The 23253-nt window shown below is 44.7% G+C and overlaps 1 protein-coding gene across 1 annotated transcript in view; it reads left to right on the top strand.

The window, feature by feature from the left end:
* Positions 1–23253, top strand: part of LOC126982274 (glutamate receptor ionotropic, delta-1-like) — a 49451-nt gene that overhangs the window by 902 nt on the left and 25296 nt on the right. The gene's annotated exons all lie outside the window — the stretch shown is intronic.

Below are 23253 nucleotides of genomic sequence, written 5' to 3'. Positions count from 1 at the left end.
TACTCCGAAACCCTTCCCAGGGACAAATTAATAAATCAATCTTCATCTTTCCCGAAGGATGAAAGTTAACGTACCGGGCGCCTGGCAACGCTGGGGAGGGCGAGGAGGAGAGGAAAGAAATGAAAGAAGACCATTAGGAAAACATGATCTATGAATACATAAACAACATAGATAGATAGACAGATTGATAGACAAATGGATGGATAGATATATTGTCAGATAGATAGATGTATGAACAAAGTAAGGGAGATAGATATGTAGATAGAAAGGTCAAAGCGAGTGAGAGAGCAAGGGGATAAAAAATAAATGAGTAATAAATGAAGAAGTGAGGAAATAGAGAAAGGACAGAGAGCAAAACAAAAGTACTCCAGGAAGAAAGACAGAAAGAAAGAAAAAAAAAAAGCCCAGAGCGAATGACGGAGTACAAAAAGGGGGAAGGCAAGGCAATGGTTTCGGCTCAACCCCTTGGCGGGATAAATTAAGAAATCAATAATGGGTAGCGGGGGGGGGAGAGGGGAGGGGGGGGGGCAGCCATCACCTTCAAATCAACAGGGCGGTTTCCCTCGCGCCGTCTTCCATCTCATCTCGTGATAGGCTCATTCACCTCATTAACGCAACCCGGATACTCACATCACCCCGACACCCTCACCCCGCCTCACTTCACCTTCATCTCCCTCACCTGTTCAGTTCGTCTCCCGTTTCCCTTCACCTGGCCGCGTGTGGAGGTCCCTGGCAGGTGTGGAAGTAGGTGGAAACAGGTGTGGATGCGATAATGAGGTCTTGGGTGTAATTCCAATAGGTACGCCAGAAGGACAACACCTGATGGAGTGTGAGAGTGTAACCCTTCCCTCCCTCTCCCTCCCTCTCTCTCCCTCCCTTCTTCTCTCTCCTCCTCCTCCTCCTTCCCTCACTTACTCTACCTTTCCCCTCGTCCTCCTCTCCTTCCCTCCCTTCCTCTCTCTCCCTCCCTCTCTCTCCCTCCTCTCCTTACCTCCCTTACTCTCCCTCCCTCCTCCTCCTCCTCTTCCCTCCCTCACTTACTCTCTCTTCCCTCCCTTCCTTTCTCTCCTTCCCTCTCTCTCCCTCCTCTCCTTACCTCCCTCCCTCCTCCTCCTCTTCCCTCCTCACTCCTCCTCTTCTCTTCCCTCCTTCCTTTCTCTCCTCCTCCTCTCTTCCCTCATTCCTCCTTCTCTCCTCCTCCTCCTCTTACCTCCTCTCCTTCCCTCCCTTCCTCTCTCTCCCTTCTCCTCTTCCTTCCTCACTCTCTCCCTTCCCTCTTCCTCCTCCCTCCTTCCTCCTCCTCTCCTTCTCCTCCCTCGCCTCCTCCTTCTCCTCCTCCTCTCTCCTCCTCCTCCTCCTTCTTCCCTCACTTACTCTCTACCCTTTCCCTCCTCCTCCTCTCCCTCCCTGTAGCGCCCCAGGAGGAGGAGGAGGAGAACATTAGGATGAATAGGAGGCGTAGAAGGAATAAGGAATAAGAGAAATAAGTGACGTGTAGAAAGAGGAGGAGGAGGAGAAGAAGAAGGAGGAAGAGGGGAGGAGAAGGAGGAAGAGAAAGCGATAATAATATAAACTACAGAAGAAAGAATGAGAGAGAGAGAGAGAGAGAGAGAGAGAGAGAGAGAGAGACCCAAACGACCAAGGAAAGTAGAGAACAGAAACCTTCACTTAGACCAAATTACTTCCGCTCCCCACACAAAAAAAAAGAAGGAAAATGCAAAAGAAAATCATAAATTCTTAGCACAGTACACGGGCGTCGAAAACATTAGGAGGAAAGTATATAAAAGAATCTATACAAAAAAGTGATGTGATTCTGCTACTACTACTACTACTACTACTACTACTACTACTACTACTACTACTACTACTACGAAGAAGAAGAAGAAGAAGAAGAAGAAGAAGAAGAAGAAGAAGAGGAAAAAGAAGAAGAAGAGTAATAATAATAAGAAGAAGAAGAAGGAAAGAAGTAGAAGAAAAAGAAGAAGGAAAACAAGATAATCAAGAGCAAGAAGAAAAAGAAGAAAAGAAAGAAAAAAAACGAAGTAATAAAATAAACATTATCGATGTAGGCCTATACCAATAATAATAATAATAATAATAATAATAATAATAATAATAGTAATAATGATAATAATAGTGGTGCTGATAAAGATGATAACAAAAACGACAACAATCACCAAATCTTCGACCCCCCCCCCAAAAAAAAAAAATAGTTACCGATAAATTAAAAGAAAACAAAAGGCCGGATCACACCCTTCAACAGACCGAGACTTATAGAACCCTCCGCCCATAAAACTAGTCCCTCCCTCCCTCTCCCTCTCTCTCCCTCTCTCTCTCCCTCTCTCCCTCCTCCCCGCTGATAGCAACATTCCCAAATATGAATCATTACTGGAAAAGAATTGAGACACAGTGGTGCGATCAATGAGGAGGAAGGAGTCACACTGTTTAATCTCTCTCTCTCTCTCTCTCTCTCTCTCTCTCTCTCTCTCTCTCTCTCTCTCTCTGGCTCTTACTGTCGTGTGTGTGTGTGTGTATCGTATATGATGTAAAGTGTCGTACGTTTCCCAAGATTGTCTCATAACGTTCGGAATAGCGTTGTATTGTCTTAGTAACTGTATGGTCCCCGCGGCGTCTCAATTTTCGCTTTTGTGGAGGCTATTATTGTTTTTGTGGGTTTTTTTTTTATTATGTGTGGTTGGTTGTTGTTTTTTTGTTGTTTGTTTTGATTTTGAGTGGATTTTGTTTCGTGTGTGTGTGTGTGTGTGTGTGTGTGTGTGTGTGTGTGTGTGTGTGTGTGTGTGTGTGTGTGTGTGTGTGTGTGATAAAGGTCATGAGCGTGGAAAATTGTGTCGCCTGAAAACTCGCTCGAACCTTTTACACACACACACACACACACACACACACACACACACACACACACACACACACACACACACATTCCATCTTCGACATAAAGGGCGTAATGATAGTAGTAGTAGTAGTCGTAGTAGTAGTAGTAGTAGTAGTAGTAGTAGTAGTAGTAGTAGTAGTAGTAGTAGTAGTAGTAGTAGTAGTAGTAGTAGTAGTAGTAGTAGTAGTAGTAGTAGTAGTAGTAGTAGTAGTAGTAGTAGTAGTAGTAGTAGTAGTAGTAGTAATAATAATAATAATAATAATAATAATAATAATAATAATAATAATAATAATAATAATAATAATAATAATAATAATAATAATAATAATAATAATAATAATAACAACAACAGCAACAGCAACAACAAAATCAAGTGACAGCGACGTTGACGGCTTTGGGGGTGGCCGGAGAGGAGGAGAAAAAGAGGAGGAGGCAGAGGAGGAGGAGGAGGAGGAGGAGGAAGAAGAAATTAAAAGAACAATAAGCAGAGAACGTAATTAATGGCGAAGGAAATAATGCCACAATAAGAGCTGGACGGGCCCAATGGAATATCATCGCCGGGCCTGCGCAATTTCAAGAATGCGTGATATGCCTATCCATAATATCAAATTACGCAGCCAATGGGGGCGTCGGAGAAAAAATACCTATTGTAAAAATGAGTCTTGGCTCCCCGGGAATAAGGGCGAAGCTGGGGTCATGCAGGGGCGCGCGGGAGTTTGACCTCAACGCTGGAGTGCCGGAGAGCTCGTGGAGGGGTCGATGGAGGGCGGGGATGGGGCAGTGTTGCTTGGGGCGAGGTCAGAAGAAGTCATAATTTCATTTTTACCGTGGAATGATGGGACGCGTATCTTTGGATTATGAGAGTGTTCGTCTTCCTTTATTGTCGCCGCTTTGTCTTAGTCCGCGGCATTAAATACTATTTTTTCCTCTCATTTGAGGGGAGGGAATCCGCTCCCGTATTTATGGCGACGCAAATGTCACGAGACGCGGGGAGGAGAGGAGGGATGCATTAGAGTCTCCTCCTCCTCCTTCTCCTCCTCCTCCTCCTCCTCTTCCTCCTCCTTCTCCTCCACATCTTCCTCCTCCTCCTCCTTCCCTTCTTCCGCTTGCTTCCTTCTTCCTTCCAAAGTCTGATGCCTCCTTCACCCTTCTGGCACCTCCTCCTCCTCCTCCTTCTCCATATCTTCCTCCTCCTCCACATCTTCCTCCTCCTCCTCCTCCCTTTCTTTCGCTTGCTTCCTTCTTCCTTCCAAAGTCTGATGCCTCCTTCACCCTTCTGGCACCTCCACCTCCTCCTCCTTCTCCTCCTCCTCCTCCTCCCTGTCAGACTTTCATTCCCTCTATAGCCCAGTATCTATTCCTTTTGGCATTACCGGATCCATTGTATATATTTTTTCTTCCTCCTCCTCCTCCTCCTCCTCCTCCTCCTCAATCACTTTATTCAATACTCTCATCACCATCGTCATCACCACCATCATCATCACACCCTCCTCCCTACCTGTATCCTCGCTTACCTTCATATCTCTCCCTTACCCTCCATCCCTCCCCTCCCAGCCCCATTACATCGATCATTGCCTCCCATTCGTCCATTAGCACCTGGCCTGCCTCCCCGCCCCCCCATAGCGCCATTAGAGGGCTCCATCCTGCACTCCCGCCACACCCATTCATTACACACTCTTTAACGGCTGCTGATGGATAAATGAGCCGCTCTGTTGCACCGAGGCTTAGCGCGCCGTAAAAAAGAGTGAAAGTACAAAGGGGTGAAAGGGTAAACAAATGCGAGAAAGTAAGAGGAGAGGGAGAAAAAGGGATAAGTTTGACAAATATAAGACTGAATGAGAGTTTGAAGCGGGAAAAAATTATTAGCGACAGAGGATGACGAAAGAATGAGTTAGAATGTTAGTAAAGGGGTGAAAGGGTAAACAAATGCGAGAAACCAAGGGCGGAGAGAGAAAAAGGGATAAGTTTGACGAATAGAGGAAGACTGAATGAGAGTTGGGAGATTGAAAAAAATATTAGCGATAGAGAATGAAGAATGAATGAGTTACAATGCTAGTAAGAGAGTAAAAGGCTAAATAAGTTCGAAAAAGAAAGGGCGGATAGAGAAAAAGGGATAAGTTTGACAAATAGAGGAAGACTGAATGAGAGTTAGAAATGGGAAAAAAATATTAGCGACAGAGAATGAAGAAGGAAAGAGTTACAATGCTAGTAAGAGAGTAAAAGGCTAAATAAGTTCGAAAAAGAGAGGGCGGATAGAGAAAAAGGGATAAGTTTGACGAATAGAAGAAGACTGAATGAGAGTTACAGGTGGAAAAATATATTGGCGATAGAGAATAAAGAAGGAATGAATTTAAGTGTTAGTAAAAGCTTGAAAGGCTAAGCAAATACGACAAAACAAGAACAGATAGAGAAAAAAAGGGGTAAGTTTGACGAATAGAAGAAGACTGAGAGTTAGTAGTGGAAAAAAATATATTATTGATCGAGAGTAAAGAAGGAATGAGTTATTAGTAAAAGCTTGAAAGGCTAAGCAAATACGAGAAAACAAGAACAGACAGAGAGAAAAAGGGGTAAGTTTGACGAATAGAAGAAGACTGCATGAGAGTTTGTAGTGGGAAAAAAATATTAGCGACAGAGAATGACGAAGGAATGAGTTAGAATGCAAGAAATGATAAATAAATACATGAAACAAGGCGGGAAGGAAAGAGAGAAGCTGGACAAAGACAATTAACATTAGAATAAGGAAGCGGCAATAGAAGAACTAGAAGAATATTTGTTAAGGTTTCTCAAGGTAACCACAAAGAGATAAAAAAAAGTACTTCATACCAAAGGGAGCGAAACGAGATACGAGGGAAAGGCTGTGTGCTGAAAGGCGCTTAGTGAGTTAGAATTACAATGAAATGTAACAAAAGAAAACCAGAATTAGTCGTTCAGAATGTAAAAACAGAGGTAAACACATACACTAGCCGATATAAACAGAAGGTAAATAAAGGAAATCTAAAGAAAAATAAGAATGAGGATGTTAGTGGATTAGCCATAGGCGAAAACGTAAAAAAAACAGAGCCTTGAGGAATACCACTGTTGTAGAATCTGTTCTTAAAGGTATTTACTAGACGGGCTCCCACCACATGACCGCCAAGCCTAATCCACTCATCCACCACTCTGTTCGCTAATCAGTTCTAGCCTGTCTTTGATGAATTCGAATTTATCTTCAACAAATAAATAAAGATGATGAGGAAAAAAAGGATGATAAAGATTCGTGTGAGAAAGAGGAAGAGGAGGAGGAGGAGGAGGAGGAATATGAGGAGAAGGAGGAGGAGGAGGAAGAAGAAGAACAAGAACAAATACAAGAAGAGAAGGAGAAATTGCACAAGGAGGAGTAGAAGCCTTCAAAAAATCAAACAAATAAGGATGAGGCGTCAGAGGAAACATGGAAACATGGAAACGCAGGCAACAGAAAGCCTATTGGCTCATTACGAGGTTGCCCGCTTTGGTGATTTAATCTGCTCGACAGCCTGGGGCCTGGGGAGCAGATGAAAGCACCTCGACATTGAGGAGCAGATGAAAGCGCCTCGATATTGAGGAGCAGATGAAAGCAACTCAATATTCAGTTTACTCCCGACGCAGCGAAGTGACGGTCGATTCTATATTTGAAGGAGTTGATAGTATTCGCATTTACTACTTCTGAAGGAAGATTGTTCCAGTGACGGATGACTCGGTTTGAAAAGAAACTCCTTCCGATGTCTGTGTTACATCGACTAGACTGAATGGGTAAACCGTTATTTCTAGTTCTTAGGTTGGTTTGCAATTCAAAGAAATTGGAGTAATCGACGTTATTGAATTTTTTTAGATACTTGAAGACTTGAATCATATCTCCTCGTAGGCGTCTTTTCTCCAATGTAAAGAGATTGAGTCGCTTGAGTCGTTCCTCGTACGGTTGAGCCCTTAAGGTTGGTATCATTTTCGTGGCGCGTCGTTGAATCCTTTCCAGTAAATCAATGTCCTTTCTGTAATTAGGAGACCAGAACTGTACTGCATACTCGAGGTGCGGTCTTACCATGGAATTATACAAGGATAGCATCACGTCTGGCGTTTTACACTCGAAGTTCCTCGCTATGAACCCGAGCATAGTGTTGGCTTTGTTGTATGCTTTGTTACAGTGATTCGCGTGTTTCAGGTCACTGCTGATAGTGACTCCAAGATCCTTTTCCTCCTGCATCGCTTGCAGAGGTCTCCCATTCATGATGTATATGTGGTTACTATTTCTGGACCCAATGTGCATGACTTTGCATTTGTCAACATTAAAGGACATTTGCCATTTTTCCGACCATTCGATAATGTGATTGAGGTCTTTCTGAATGATTTCGCAGTCGGTCTTTGTGAGGGCCTTTCCCCCCACCTTAGTGTCATCAGCAAATTTCGATATTGTGGATTTCAGTCCTGATTCGAGGTCGTTGATATATATGATGAAGAGAATGGGTCCCAGCACTGACCCCTGAGGCACTCCACTAGTGACTGGAAGCCAATCGGAAGGCTGTCCGTTGAGTAGTACTCGTTGTTTTCTGTCGGTGAGCCAATCTCTTATCCACGCGATCAGATTGGCTCCAATGCCCGCCGAGTGCAGTTTTTTTAAGGAGTCGCTCGTGCGGTACCTTGTCGAAGGCTTTCTGAAAGTCCAGGTATATAACATCACTGGGGATGTGGGCATCCCAGTTCTTATATATACCTTGGAAGAAGTCTAATAAATTCGTTAGGCAGGAGCGCTTGTTTCTGAAGCCATGCTGGGTGTCGGAGATTACATTATTGTCTTCTAGAAACTTAACAAGTTTGTCTCTAATAATCTTTTCGAGTATTTTTCCTGCCACTGATGTCAAACTTATGGGCCTGTAGTTTAATGCAACGCTTTTGTCTCCTTTTTTGAAAATTGGTGTTACGTTCGCCATCTTCCAGTCTTCCGGGACCTTTTTCAATTGAACAGACTGGTTGAATATGTTAGTGAGTGGCTGAAGTATTTGTTGTTTAAGCTCTTTAATAACCGCGGGACAAACCGTCAGGTCCTGTTGACTTGTTCGTGTCGAGTTTATCCAAATACTCTTTCACTTCTTGGTCGCATATTGAGTCAATTTTCAGGGGCGTGATTCCCTCGGCGGGTCAGGGTTGTCTGGCATGGTTTCGATGTTTTCGACTGTGAATACGGATGCGAAGTTACTGTTGAGGATTCTGGCCATCTGTTTACTGTCCTGAGTTGCAGCTCCAGTCTCGTCTGTCAGGGGACCAATATTGGATTTTACTTTCATTTTCGATCTGATGTATGTGAAGAATTATTTTGAGTTTGTCTTGATGTCACGCGCTATTTGTTTTTCGTAGTTGCGTTTACTACTCCGAATAAGGGTGCGACAAGCTCTGAGGCTGTTGTGGTACTGAGTACGGGCTTCGGCCGTGTCATTCTCTTTCATTAGGTTATAATTCCTTTTTTTTAAGTTTACCGCCCTTTTTATTTCTCTGGTCATCCACGGTGGATCTACGGCACCATTTACTCGCCTGGGTTTCGTCGGCACTGTAGCCTTTTCTACTCCCAAAAGCTTATCTTTGAAGTTGTTCCACACGTTGTCGATTGTATTGTCGGTTAGGTGAAGTTGGTCCCAGGTAGAGTATGTAAGCAGCTCACGGGCTAGGTTGAAATTTGCTTTTTTGTAGTCTGGTATCACTGACGGATTGTCTACGAGTTTGTGACTTATGTTGACATTGAAACGGATTAAGTGGTGATCGCAACCGTTAATTTTTTCACCAACTTCACAGTCGCGAATGAGGTCTGGGTCGCTTACTAATACCAGATCCAGCAGATTGTTTTCTCTTGTTGGTTGAGTTACAACTTGAGTGAGGAACGAATCCTCCACCATTTCTATAAGCCTGTTACCCTCTTGATCTCCAGTCAATTGTCCCCAGTCAATGTTAGGGCAATTAAAGTCCCCAATTATTATTGCTTGTTTACTTTGTGTTAAAGAGTGAAGCTCTTCGTACAGGGCAGTGTCATCGGCTGCTTGTTGTTTTGGAGGCCTGTATACGATCGCAAGTGTTAGTTTCTTATTATTCGCAGTTATTTCCACATAGACGGAGTCGTAATTCTCTGCATCCTGTTTGTCTATTTTTATGGCAGGGAGCGTACTTTTTACGTAGCAAATTACTCCTCCTTTCTTGTGCATTCGATTTTTTTGGAAGCTTTCGTACCCGGGAAATGACAGTTCAGATACTAGATGTGCAGAGTTGGCCCAAGTCTCTGTGATGGCTACCACATCTGGTTTCTCAGTTGCAATATACGCCCTAATTTCGTCCTTTTGGGTAATAGACTGCGTGCATTTGTGTACAAAATGGAAATGTGACTACTGGTTTGGCCGCGTTGAGTTGAATGAGTTCGCTTTTCGGAGGCGTCGTTGGTTACACAGTTTCTTGCAAGCCGCATCGACGCTACGGTTCGGTTGATCAAGGGTTGCCTTTGCCTTGCCCTCGCCTCCAGTTTTTTGAATAGCTTTTCGAGAAGCTTTCAACTGCATCGTTCAGGAGCCTTCCTAGCCGCGCCGAACCAACCTCGTTCAAGTGGAGTCCGTCCTCCCAAAACAAATCTGGGCGCTGGTTGAAGTGATGCCATGCGTTCGTGAACCCTACGCCTTCATCGTTACATAACTGCTTTAGACTAGTGTTGACGCCGTACGCTTTACTGTTGTTGTATCCGGCGAACGTATTGACTCTCGGTAGAATTCCAGAGACGATGATGTGAGGGACTTGGTCTTGTATTTCCGAATGACTTGACGGTATTTTGCTAACAGGTCCTGAATTTGAGTTGACTGAAGGTCGTTGGTTCGCATGGATCAGATACACTGTGTCGTCCTTCGCATTTACTGAAACTGCATCGACAGCTGATTCAATATCGTCCAGTTTGGCTCCGGGGATACAGAAACGCTGCCGTGTCAACGTATTCCGACCACAAAACTCCGTAAGTTGGCCTCTCACCACACTGTCTCCAACTAAATTGACTCTAGTAGTTAGTTTGCCCATACCAGGAAACAGCGTCTGGTACAAGTGACAGCTGGTAGAATGGTCTTGTGATTTCTTCTGGAAGGGCGCGAGGTACAAGAGGAGCGCAGGCTAAGGTGGGTTTGGAAGTGGTGGTGGTGTTAGTAGTGGGTGGCTGGGAAAGGGTGGAGGGTGAGGTGGATGGAGGAGATGTGGTATAAGAAGTGGAGGAGGAGGCGGAGGTTGAGTTCGTGTTGGAGGTGGAAGTGGATGATGGATGGGTGATGAGGATAGGGGAGGAGTCAAGGGTGTTGGAGGGAGAGGAAGGGAGAGCGGGAGAAAGGGGAGTGGTACTGTGGATGGAGGTGGATGGGGTAGGAAGGGAGGTGGATGGAGAAGGAATGGTAAGGGTGGCGGCGGGATCAGGCGTTGCAGAGGAGTGGGGTGGTTGAGGCGAGGCAGAGGAGATCGTGTTGGAGGTGGAAGGGGAAGATGGAGTGGTGATGAGGATAGGGGAGGAGTCAAGGGTGGTGGAGGGAGAAGAGGGAGTGGGAGTGGATGAGGTAGCAAGGGAGGTGGATGGGGCGGAAGGAATAGTAAGGATGGAGGCGGGTTCAGGCGAGGCAGAGGAGGAGGAGGAGGTATGTAGTTGGGTCAGAACGTCAGAATATGAGTTTGAGGAGGAGGAAGCTGGAGTAGGAAGGGCGGGGAAAGAAGAAGAAGAAGAAGAAGAATGAGGGGTAGGGGGAGGAGGAGGAGGAAGGGAAGGAGGAGGAGGAGTAGGGGAAGGGATGGAGGGAAGGCGTCAACACATATAAGACGCCATTATAAAACTGGTTATCCTCGGCTGCCGTGAAATCTTAGGTAAACACGCGCTGGCCGGACTTTTAGGCGTGCCATTGGTTAGCCGGGGCGGCGCCTGTGTTAATGAGGCGATAAATACACGGTTTGAAGGAGAGTCTTTAAAAGTGGAGGCTTCCCGCGCTGCCTTCCTCCTCGCTCGCCTCCTCTCACTCCTTCTCCTCCTCTTCCTGTTTTGTCTAGTTCTGCCTCATTTTTTATCGTTTGTATATATATATATATATATATATATATAGAGATATATAGATATATATATATATATATATATATATATATATATATATATATATAATGCAGAACCTCTTTTGAAGCGTTGGTGCTGGGATGAATAACAAACCCCTCTGTGTCGATAGGTGGGCCGCCCCGACCCACGGAGCGGCCGTCTCAACGCCTGGATATCTATTTACTCTCATAACTCCACCTCAGCCTAACTAACAGTGTCTGTCGCTTCTAAAATAGTAACCTACCGCCGCAAAATAATAGTTTATCACCACGTCGAGTAATAACCTGTCCTCGATACGCATAGTAACCTAACGCTGCGGCCAAATTTGCTCCAGCACTCTCAGGTGTTTCATTGCACTTCAGCCCGAAAAAAATAATCATATTTTACCGAAAAATTCATTATCGTCACTAAAGTAGACAACTCAGGTCTGATAAACTATAGGCCAATGAGACTCCCACCGGAATGTTAGGAATAATTATGATATAATGACAAGTGGAAGAACAATTACAACAACGGTCGGGGAACAAATTTCTGTTCCATTTGAAACTTCTGTATAGAATGACCACTTTTCCCGCCCACCACAATAGGGTATAAACGTTAGGAAGCAGCCGAGCGGAAAACGAAAGAAATCAGGGGAGGTCAGGTCAGGTAAGGCCAGGTGACATCTCATTAATCATTACCACACAGACTCGCACCTTTGAACACCTGGAAGCACCTCAGCATCCCCTCTTCGCCTCTAATAAATTAACTCATGGTCAATTCACCTGCGAGGAAAGAACGTCCACCTAATCTATTGTGCAGGTGCAGGTGGAGGTGGCCGCGTCCCCTGCGTCCCGTCCACCTCCCCTCCACGTGCCAATTAGCGGCAGGTGAGCGGGGTTGTTACCTGTCCGGCGGGTCCACAAGCTCCCTCACGCACGTTCACGGGTTACCTGACGCCTCTGCCAAAGAACACAGCCAGGCCCTGCATAGTGTACGAGCCGGGGTGCGTGGGGGAGGAGTATAGGGAGGGATGTGAGGGGGCAGAGAGGAAGGAGGGAGAAGGGAGGTGGGAGGGTGGCAAGGGAGACAAAGAGAAGAGAAGGGAGAGCCAGGGTGGATGGTAGAAGACGGAGACAGGGATAAGAGAAGGAGGAAAAAGTGAGAGATTCTTGAGTGCAATAGATGAAGGCTATACGATGGATACATAGGCATACATAGAAGGATGAGATAGTGGTCAGCAGTGAGGATATCCATTGAATCATTACTGCTACAGGTATACTTCGCGTCATGGTGGTAGAACAGGATATAACTGAACAAGGCTCCTCCCCTCCCACCTCTCCCTCCGGCAACGCGCTCTCAGAAAATAAAAGGCAACACGATGATCCTTATAAGTAAGAGAACGTAGACATTTTACAGTAAAGACATAAAAACGAGAAAATGATGCACTTCCACTATTGCCGAGATATCGTATGTGGGAGATATACAGATTCAAAATATTTCGTACAGATACAGTTTAAAAGTATTTCGTATAACTCGTTTTTCTCTAACACTTATCTAATTAATATGTGAGCTTATCAACACTTTTTGAGCTGACCACTGGGGGCGGGAGTCTGTTCTGGGGATCGGCAACAGGAACACTGAATCATCTCCGCGCGCTGATGTGTTACCTCGCTATCCCTTCCGTTATCTTCTGTTTACTCGCCTTCCTGTTGTGTGATCTGTTGCAGCGAGTAGCGGGCTTTTTTTTATATTATTGTTTCCTTTTTTTGTGTGCCCTTGAGCTGTCTCCCTTGTTGTAAAAAAAAAAGACAGACAGTATTTATTTATGTTATCGATTTTTTTGATACTTTTTAAACCTTCGATCAGGTCCCTCGTGGTCCATTGCACTATGAAATGTTGAGGTTTGTTTAGTCAATCGTCTCTTTATTCAGAATCTCTAGTAAGTTTCAGTCTTGATAATCATTTCGTAACCAAAATTGAACGCATTTTTGTAAGTATGGCCTCACAGATGCTATGCAGATATGATTTATTTTTATACTACGAGAGGAAAATGGGGCCATGGAAAGAAGAGTGGGATCTAGGAAGAAAAGGAGATACTTGGCAGGAATGAAGATATAGAGGATGGGTAGAAGTCGAGGTTTAGACAAAGGGAAGAAAGGCGAAGGTTCAGGGAAGGGAACCTGAGAAGGAGAAGGAACACGGGGGTTGGACAAGGACTGAACTTCGATTTAGAACGTGTGTGTGTGTGTGTGTGTGTGTGTGTGTGTGTGTGTGTGTGTGTGTGTGTGTGTGTGTGTGTGTGTGTGAGTGAGAGAGAGAGAGAGAGAGAGAGAGAGAGAGAGAGAGAGAGAGAGAGAGAGAGAGAGAGAGAGAGAGAGAGACAGACAGACAGACAGAGAGAGAGAGAGAGAGAGAGAGAGAGAGAGAGAGAGAGAGAGAGAGAGAGAGAGCAGGGTGAAAGTGCATTGGTCAGTAATAAAGCTTAACTCGCCCCAGGAAGAGTTGCACGGCTAAAGACTTATGAATCAAGCTTTTCACGGATGCAGGAGTAAGGTCAGAAGCTAAAGAATTATAAAAAATCTGGAACATCCCGCTGCTGGAGAGGGAAAAGAAAATGTCCCAGAGTTTTGTTGTTCCCATTTCTCTAGTTCCCGAGTACGAGCTGTTTGATACTCCCTCGAGGAACAAAGGAATAGAATGTAGAATGTGTTGGGTATCTGCCTTAGAGTTTTCACTGATTTTTGACAAGGCTTCCGTTGGAGTTTGGGGCATTTCCAGGATCAATTTTATGGCCCTGGTGGTAGTTTTATCCTTCTTTTGTACCGTGAACCTAAAGAAACACATATTTGACAAGGCTTTCGTTGGAGTTTGGGGCATTTCCAGGATCAATTTTATGGCCCTGGTGGTAGTTTTATCCTTCTTTTGTACCGTGAACCTAAAGAAACACATATTTGACAAGGCTTTCGTTGGAGTTTGGGGCATTTCCAGGATCAATTTTATGGCCCTGGTGGTAGTTTTATCCTTCTTCTGTACCGTGAACCTAAAGAAACACATATTTGACAAGGCTTGCTTCAATAACATGGTAGCTGCAGGGATCATATTTCTTAAAGGCTCCACCCTCTAAGCGAGAAAAATGAATTGACTTTCTATAGAATTATTGACTGGGGTGGATTGGGATAAGCTAGACTGAATCGAGGTAAACTGACTTGCTATAAAATTAAACTTGGGTGACCGTAAATGAACTGCTTAGAAGTGACTTGAGGCTGACTGGAGCGAACTTGTGTGAACTGAATTTTACTAAATGGACTTAGAATGAACTTGGATGATTTTCAGTTGACTTTAATGACTTAGGGTGGACTTGAGTAAATTGGATGAGCCGGCATAGAGCATACTAGGATGAGGAAGAGCAGATCAGAGCAGACTTAAACTTTAACTGGGGAAGAATGGAGTGAATTGGGGGAAACCACTGCACGAAAAGGTATTCTGGGGTGGATTTAACCGTGTAGCAGCGACGGGCCAAATTTGTGCCATGATATAAACCCCCCAAAATAGATGATGCATAAACTGATCACAAATGCGTTGATATATATTAAGAATTGGCTTGCGTGAGTGATGATTTTTTCTCATTTTTCTCGCTTAGAGGGACCATTAAGGAACATGATCCCAGCAGCTACCGGGTTAAGGGTACTGGGGATAGACTAGAAGGGGCTGCAGCGGAGATGAGATGGACGTGGGTGAACTGAAGGTGGGCTGTGGTGGGTAGCGAAGGTTTGGTGTTGTGGGTTGCCTCCTGCCGAAGTAATAACAACACCCCACCTTTTTCGCTCCTCTCGCGGTGGTCCAACAAAATATGAATTAATTAAACAGTTCAGGCCAGCTCATCTACACACACACACACACACACACACACACACACACACACACACACACACACACACACACACACACACACACACACATACACATACACATATACACACATACACACTAGCATTCCCCTTCTTCATTCCCTTCGTCCCCTCATTTTCCCCTCTTCTAATCCTCCCTCACACTCCACAGCCCCCATTCAATGTTTTCCCTCGTCTTCCTCTCGTAGTTTCCTCTTGCTTTCCTTCCCCTCAGAATTTCCCTTCTCTCTCCCCTCTCCTTATCCACACAGCCTCCACACCTCATAGCCACAGATTTCCCCTCCAGCATCCACTTAAGTTTCCATCGTTTTCCCCTTTTCTCCCTCGCTAATCCACTCATTCCTCAATCTTCCACCCTTAAAGATCCTCATAACTCCCTTTATTTCCCCTCATTCCCCCTTCGGTTAGTATTATGAGACATCTTCGTTTTTCATATCAGCTAAGTCTAAAGGTCAAAGAGAGGGTCAGTCAGGTTCTAATGAGTGTTTCTTTAGGTTCACGGTACAGAAGAAGGATCAAACTACCACCAGGGGCGTAAAATTAATCCTGGAAATGCCCCAAACTCCAACGAAAACTTTGTCAAATATATGTTTCTTTAGGTTCACGGTACAAAAGAAGGATAAAACTCCCACCAGGGCCATAAAACTAATCCTGGAAATGCCCCACACTCCAACGAAAGCCTTGTCTAATATGTGTTTCTTTAGGTTCACGGTACAGAAGAAGGGTCAAACTACCACCAGGGTCATAGAAATAAACCTGGAAATGCCCCAAACTCCAACGAAAGCATTGTCAAATATGTGTTTCTTTAGGTTCACGGTACAAAAGAAGGATAAAACTCCCACCAGGGCCATAAAACTAATCCTCGAAATGCCCCAAACTCCAACGAAAGCCTTGTCAAATATGTGAACTTGGGCAACGAAATGTTTACTAATACGGCCATAACCTAACCTAACCTAACCTAACCTAATAAGTCTTACAGTATTTCACCTCATCTTCCACTCTGAGATCCCTCATTTTCACTTACCTTCTTCACACACCTCACAAACTATACTCAATAAAATTTTCCTTATGTTTTCCAAGTTATCCTCACTTTATTTCTACTTTCCTACCTCTCCTTATTTACCTTATTTAAATTTATTCATCTCTCACTGTCTTTCACATCCTCCCTCTCATCCCCTCTTCTCTCTACTCATGTTTCTCTTTTATTATCCTTTTCCTTTATATTCCTTTACCATTTTGACTTTATCGTTACGTACCTAATAGTCCCTCACCTCTGCTCACCTTCCCTTATCACCTGCTCATCCTAACCGTGTTCTCTTTCTCAGCATCCTCGCTCACCCTCGCTTTCTCTCCTCCTATCCCCTTGTTCCCCTCTTCTTTATCTCCTTCCTTTCTTCCTTCACACCTTCTCTCCCTCTTTCTCTTTTACCTTTTCTACCTTCGACCATTCCTCCCCTTCTTCCTTTCCTTTATTACATCATTCTCCTCTTCATCCTCCCTCCTTTCTCTTCTTCCCTCTCTTCCATCCTCTCACAAGACAACGCTGAACGCTTTCCCTTAAACATGCAATGGCTTATACATTTCATACATAATGGCTTGCATGATTTATTCACCGCCTGGGCAAGACAGAATCCGGCCCTTTTATGGTTTAGTTAGCTGTGTGTTGTGCTTCGTAGAGGGAAATTAGGAAGATATTGAGATGAAAAGTGAGTTAGCTCGTAGACTGATAGAGAGATTAGCATGGAAAGAAATAAAACGAGAGAATAGGATGGAGTAAGTGCAATGAGAGAGAGAGAGAGAGAGAGAGAGAGAGAGAGAGAGAGAGAGAGAGAGAGAGAGAGAGAGAGAGAGAGAGACACAGACACAGACAGAGGATGGTGGCAGCAGAGACGGGAGAGAGAGAGAGAGGAAGGGAGGCAAAAGGGGGGGGGGGGGTGGAGATAGGACCCACTCATGTATCCTTCGTTCATGATTTACCTGGCGTCATTAAGCGTAATTAAGGGTCACCTGAACACACCTTGCCTCCACGCACAGGTACCCTCGGCCCTGCTCTCCCAACAACACTATCGCCCTTACCGCCGGCCGAGTGTGGTCCCCTGTTGGCCCCGCACGCTAAATCCTTCATTGCCTGCCTGTGTTTGCTCTGGACAGTCATATTCCTGAACGAGTTTTTGCCTCCCACCTCCAACTGCACACATTTACCCCGAATTTCACCTGGTCAATAATAAAGAAGACTCAATTAGGTGCTTAGTGCTCCCCCATAATTAGTCACTGATTATATTGCATCATTCTCTCTCTCCTCTCTCTCTCCTCTTCCTTTCTCCCTTTCTTTCCTCGTTTCTCCCTTTCCCTCACCCTCTATTTCCTCCCTTCTCTCACCTCTCCGTCTTTCCTCCCCTTCTCTCCTCTCTTTCTCTCCCATTCCTCTATCCTTGCTCCCTCCCTTTCCCTCCTACATCTGTTTCTCCTCCTGCTTAACCTTCCTTTCTTTCCTCCCTTCTCTCACCTCTCCGTCTTTCCTCCCCTTCTCTCCTCTCTTTCTCTCCCTTTCCTCTATCCTTGCTCCCTCCCTTTCCCTCCTACATCTGTTTCTCCTTCTCCATCACTTTCCTTTCTTTCCTCCCCTCTCTCACCTCTCCGTCTTTCCTCCCCTTCTCTCCTCTCTTTCTCTCCCTTTCCTCTATCCTTTCTCCCTCCCTTTCCCTCCTACATCTGTTTCTCCTTCTCCATCACTTTCCTTTCTTTCCTCCCTTCTCTCATCTCCCTCCATCCTCAATCTATACTTCATCCTTGTTTTTGTCCATCTCCTCCTCTCTCCCTCTCTCCCTCCCTTCCTGCCTGTGCCACTGTCTCCCTCTCCCTCCCTCTCACCCTCTCCCTCTCTCCCTCTCCCTGCCTATATGCTTTATTTATTTGTGGGACAGTGTTGCGTTTTTTGTCCAGTTTCACATTTTCTTTTCCTTTTCGTCATAATTTTCCGCCTTTCACGCATTTTTCTCATTTTCAAGTTACTGATTTTCCTTTCCTTTGTCTGTGCTGCGTCTATATCCATTTTTTTCCCTATCTCCCTCTTTATCTATCTATCTATATGCCTTATTTCACATTTTATTTTCCTTTTTGTCATAATTTTCCGCCTTCCTTTCACGCATTTTTCTCATTTTCACGTTACTGATATTCTTTTCCTTTGTGTGTGTATCTATATCCATTTTTATTTTCTCTATATCTCCCTCTATCTATCTATCTGTCTGTCTATCTACTCTATCTCTCTGGGTGGTGATATACAGGACGGAGTGAATGGAATAGGTCTCCGCTATATAAGATACGCACGCTAAGCCCTCACGCTGCCTCACTCTCCAAGCCTAACGTTAAATGCTCTTAAAACTATGGTGGATGTGTAGGAAAATGTGGGTTGTCTGCTTATCATCATTGCAAGTATCATTATTATCATTATTATTATTATTATTATTATTATTATTATTATTATTATTATTATTATTATTATTTATTTTTATCCTTATGGCTTGCAGTATAGTTTTAAGGTACGATACACTTGGAAAAAACACACATTACTTTGGCATTACAAGAAAAGTATAAAAAAGCGTTGACCAAGCCTCCCTCCCTCCCTCCTCCCCGCTTAACCCAACCTAACCAAACTAGGAATGGCGAGCTTTAAATATCGTCCCCTCAATGTCGACTCATATACAGTACAATATTTTTTTTTCCTTGAAGTCTAGTGTTCAGAAATTAATCAGGATCGTTGTGAAGGTAAAGCTGGGACACACGCTATAGCTGCGCATGCCCTCGGTGCTCGTCTCCGTAGCATGAAGAAAAAATAATATTCACAGTTTCATCGTTTTTTTTCCCTCATTCCTCAATCTTTCACTCTTAAAGCTCCTTATAACCCCCTATTTTCTTCCCCTCATTTCCCGTCATTCACTCTCTCATCCCCACACACACTTAGGTCGCTATAATAAAACATTTTCCCTTTTCATATCAGCTATTTCTAAAGGTCAAAGAGAGGGTCAGTCAGGTTCTAGTGAGTGTTTCTTTAGGTTCACGGTACAGGAGGATGCAAGGACCTTATGGCAGTGCTTGCTTTGCGTGGAAAACTGCATCGGTTATGATCGTAGAGAAGAGTGAGGAAAGCTGAGAAGACAAATGAAGACAATAAGCGAAAGGACTGGCTTATAAACACCCCCACCACCTCCTCCTCCTCCTCCGCCTCCTCGACATCCTTCTCTTCCTTCTCTTCCTCCTCCTTCTCCCCATAAGCAACAGTACTGGCTTATGAACACCCCACCTCCTCCTCCTCCTCCGCCTCCTCGACATCCTTCTCTTCCTCTTCCTTCTTCTCCTCCTCCCCCTTCTTCTCGAGTGAGGAACGAAAGAAGAAAAAAAACGTCGAGGAACGCTCTAAATTCGTCTCGTGGAGGAGGGGCTGAAGGGATAAGGGAAGGCGAGGAGGGAGGGAAGGAAGAAGGGCGCGGAGGGAAGGAGGCGTCGGCAATAATAGCGGCGGCGTGGATCAGGAGGTATTGAACTTAAGGCGAGTGATGGAATCTTAATTAAGTTGTATGAATATGCATGTTTCTGTCCGCTGTAGACGAGGCCTCCTCCTCCTCCTCCTCCTCCTCCTCCTCCTCCTCCTCCTCCTCCTCCTCCTTCCTCCTCCTCCACAAAATTACGCGCTTCCTCTGATGAAAAAATATAACAAAATTTCTTAGGCGGGTTGGAGTTATTAATCCCAAGACAGGGAATGGCCGTCTCCCTTGCGGTCCTCGGCCCTCCTCCCCCGCGCGTTACTGTGCTCACCTCAGGCGTTACTCGGCTCGTAGGTGCAACAGAGATGAAGGATGAACGCCGCGCAGGTGAGAAACGACCCACAGCAGAACGAAAAACGACGAACGGCTTTGAGAAAGGCGCGTAAACAGAAGGGTCTCGCGGCGTAATGAAGCGTTCACCGATGTGGGAAGATTGAGAACCGCTCCTTGATGTTTTTATTTCCTTCCTTCTCTCCTTTTTTCCTTCGACTTAGCGGAAGGTGCCGAGGGGAGAATATTAATTAATGTCTGGGAAAAAAATAAAAGAATAAGCGAGCCGCATACAACTGTTGGGTGAATGGCAGGGGTGATTGGGGAGACAGGAAGAGGGGAGAGGGTGAGCGCGAGGGTGAGCGAGAGGGGAGGTAAAGAGAGGCGAGGGAGGGAAGGAGGGAGAGAATGGAAAGTGTTTTAAACCAATTGTGTCGAAATTCGCTGCTCTAATTAGACACCAGACGCTTGAGGTGAAGGAAGTGGGAGAAGAGAAGGGAGGAAGAGGAAGGGGTGGAGAGGGGAAGAGGAAGAGGGGAGGAAAAGTCTTAGGGGGAGAGAGAGAGAGAGAGAGAGAGAGAGAGAGAGAGAGTAATGTTTTGTTATATACTTGCACAGTGATGAAATAACCTCAACCACAACAACAACCACAACAACAACAACAACAACAGTATCGATTAACAACAGGCAGCGGTCGGAGTGAAGAAAACTTGAACTAAAAAAATGATAGATTGGTCATTGTTACCAACTCAAGCGTGGCGTCCGACATGAGAGAGAGAGAGAGAGAGAGAGAGAGAGAGAGAGAGAGAGAGAGACCCATTCAACCAACAAAATAGATAAAAAAAGAGAAAATGTTTGAGGAAAAAGCGAGGAGACTAACAAGGGGTTTTACACTAAAAAAGAAGGAAGGAATTATTACCATTCAAAGAAGAAGAAGAAAAAATTGAAAGGCTCTCACAAGGGGTCCAACACTTTTCTGGCATCACTGCTCTTCGGGAGGACGCGAGCGAGGAGAGACTGAAGAAGGATAATCTGCATTTTGTTGATGATGAAGTTTTGGACTGGGAGATGTTTTCACGAGGGGGACTTTGACGGATGGGCGAGGAAGGGCGACTCGTGATGGGAATATAATAGCGGGTGTCGGTCCGTCCAAGTACAGTATTCAGACCCGTTCTTTCTCTCCTTTTCTTTATATCGTCACACTCATAAAATAATCGCCTAAGTCATTTTTCAGCGATTTCCAGGTTTTTGTCTACATCAATTTTTTTTTCTATATACTTCCCTTCGTCATTCAGGGTTTGAGTGTTCTGGAATTGACCTTTTCATTTCTGCCTAAATCTTAACCCGGTACCTGCTGGGATCATGTTTCTTAAAAGTCCCTCTAAGCGAAAAAAATGAGAAAAAATCATCACTCACGTCAACCATTTCATAATATATATCAACTCATTTGTGATCAGTTTATGAATCATCTGTTTTTGGGGGGTTATATCGTGGCACAAATTTGGCCCGTCGCTGCTACACGGTAAAGCCACAAATTTGGCCCGTCGCTGCTACCCGGTAAAGCCACAAATTTGACCCGTCGCTGCTACCCGGTAAAGCCACAAATTTGGCCCGTCGCTGCTACCCGGTAAAGCCACAAATTTGACCCGTCGCTGCTACACGGTAAAGCCACAAATTTGGCCCGTCGCTGCTACCCGGTAAAGCCACAAATTTGGCCCGTCGCTGCTACCCGGTAAAGCCACAAATTTGGCCCGTCGCTGCTACACGGTAAAGCCACAAATTTGGCCCGTCGCTGCTACCCGGTAAAGCCACAAATTTGGCCCGTCGCTGCTACACGGTAAAGCCACAAATTTGGCCCGTCGCTGCTACCGGGTTAAGCCAAATGAGATAATGAGAGTTCTTTTCAGACTTCCTGTAAAGTATAAAACAATGACTTAGGGGGTTTGTTGACCAAGGAGACGAATATACCATTACTCGATTAATAGAACGGCCCCTTTTGCCTCCGTCACTGGCCGTAAACCGTGACTCTTAATCTATAATGGATGAGTTTTTTGTTGTGTAGATTTCCTCTGTTTTGAAAATAGTAAAAAAAAATAGAAAATGTAGAGGGCGAGAGGGATGAAGAAAGTTTTGATTCGACGAATGTAGAAGAAATGGTTTAAAATGATATTAGAGAGAGAGAGAGAGAGAGAGCAATATTTTTTTTTAGTGGATAATGTTCTGAGGAAATACTCACCTCCTTGTGTTTTATTCCTTCTCTTCAAAACTCTACGGAATTCCATCTATTAAAGTCCCCCCCTCTACTCCCCCTTCCATTTTCCTTTCCTGTTCCTCTCCCCTTTCTCCTCCTCCTTTCCCCTCCCTCTTTCTCCTCATTTTCCCCGTTATTCACTTTTCTTTCCTTCCTTTCCTTATTTCTTTCCTTTCCCCTCTACTCCCCCTTCCATCTTCCTTTCCTGCTCCTCTCCCCTTTCTCCTCCTCCTTTCCCCTCCCTCTTTCTCCTCATTTTCCCCGATATTCATTCATCTTTCCTTCCTTTCCTTATTCCTATCCTTTCTCCCCCCTCCTGTTCCAACCTTCCTCTCCCTTTCCCCACTTCCCCTCCCCTTTCCCCTCCTCCTTCTTCCCCCTCTCTCTTCCCTCTCCTCCTCTCCCTCCTTCCTCTCAGACAGTTCCCTTTTTTTACGACTAGTGAGAAATGGTTGCTCGGGAGGCTCCACAGAACGAAGATACACAATTTAAAATCAATTCATCAAGTTCCCCTTCGAAATAATTAAGTGCCCCCTTGACCCCGCCACCTACCGCCATCTGTTGTTAATTTGGGGAACCATCGATTGTGTCGCCGCGTGATTACAGGCTGCAGCGTTGGTCCTAATGTTATGCATGGCTGAGGAGTTATTGGGCGTGTGTTGCAGCTGATGGTTTGGGTGTTGTGGTTGTGTTGTTGTTGTGGTGATGGTGGTAGTGGTTCTTTTCTTCTTTTTCTTCTTCTTTTCTTCATCCTCTTCTTCTGCTTCTTCTTCTTCTTCTTCTTCTTCTTTTTAGACGTAAAGAGTTGAAACGCTAATATTGATGTTTATAAAGAAAGATTAGTTATTGAAAGCGTGAAAGAATGAAAAACAAGGTAAGGAGATGGAAGAAAAACATGGAAAAAATGAAAAATATATGAATGAAAGGAAAAGAAGAGCCAACAGAAATGATATAGAGAGTTAAAACGCTAATATTGATGTTTATAAAGAAAGATTAACTATTGAAAGCCTGAAAGAATGAAAGACAAGGACGTGAAAAAAAAGAAAAATATATGAATGAAGGGAAAAGACGAGCTAACAGAAATGACCTCGAAACTTAAAATCCCAGCATTGATGTTTATAAAGGAAGGTTAATTATTGAAGAGGTAAAAGAAGGGATTAATATTAAGTTTGCCCATCTCCCGGCACTTCGTTTTCGTCGTTCACCTCCCCGCCAGAGTTACGGGGACGCGGAGGACGGGTATTTCTTAAGTCTTGTCCAACTTTCTTCGAACCCTAGAACAGCCTCCTCCTCCTCCTCCTCCTCCTCCTCCTCCTCCT

This window comes from Eriocheir sinensis, chromosome 50 (assembly GCF_024679095.1).
Source record: "Eriocheir sinensis breed Jianghai 21 chromosome 50, ASM2467909v1, whole genome shotgun sequence".
NCBI lineage: Eukaryota > Metazoa > Arthropoda > Malacostraca > Decapoda > Varunidae > Eriocheir > Eriocheir sinensis.
The sequence above is the reverse complement of the archived record's forward strand: the minus strand, read 5'-3'. Positions and strand labels throughout refer to the sequence as shown.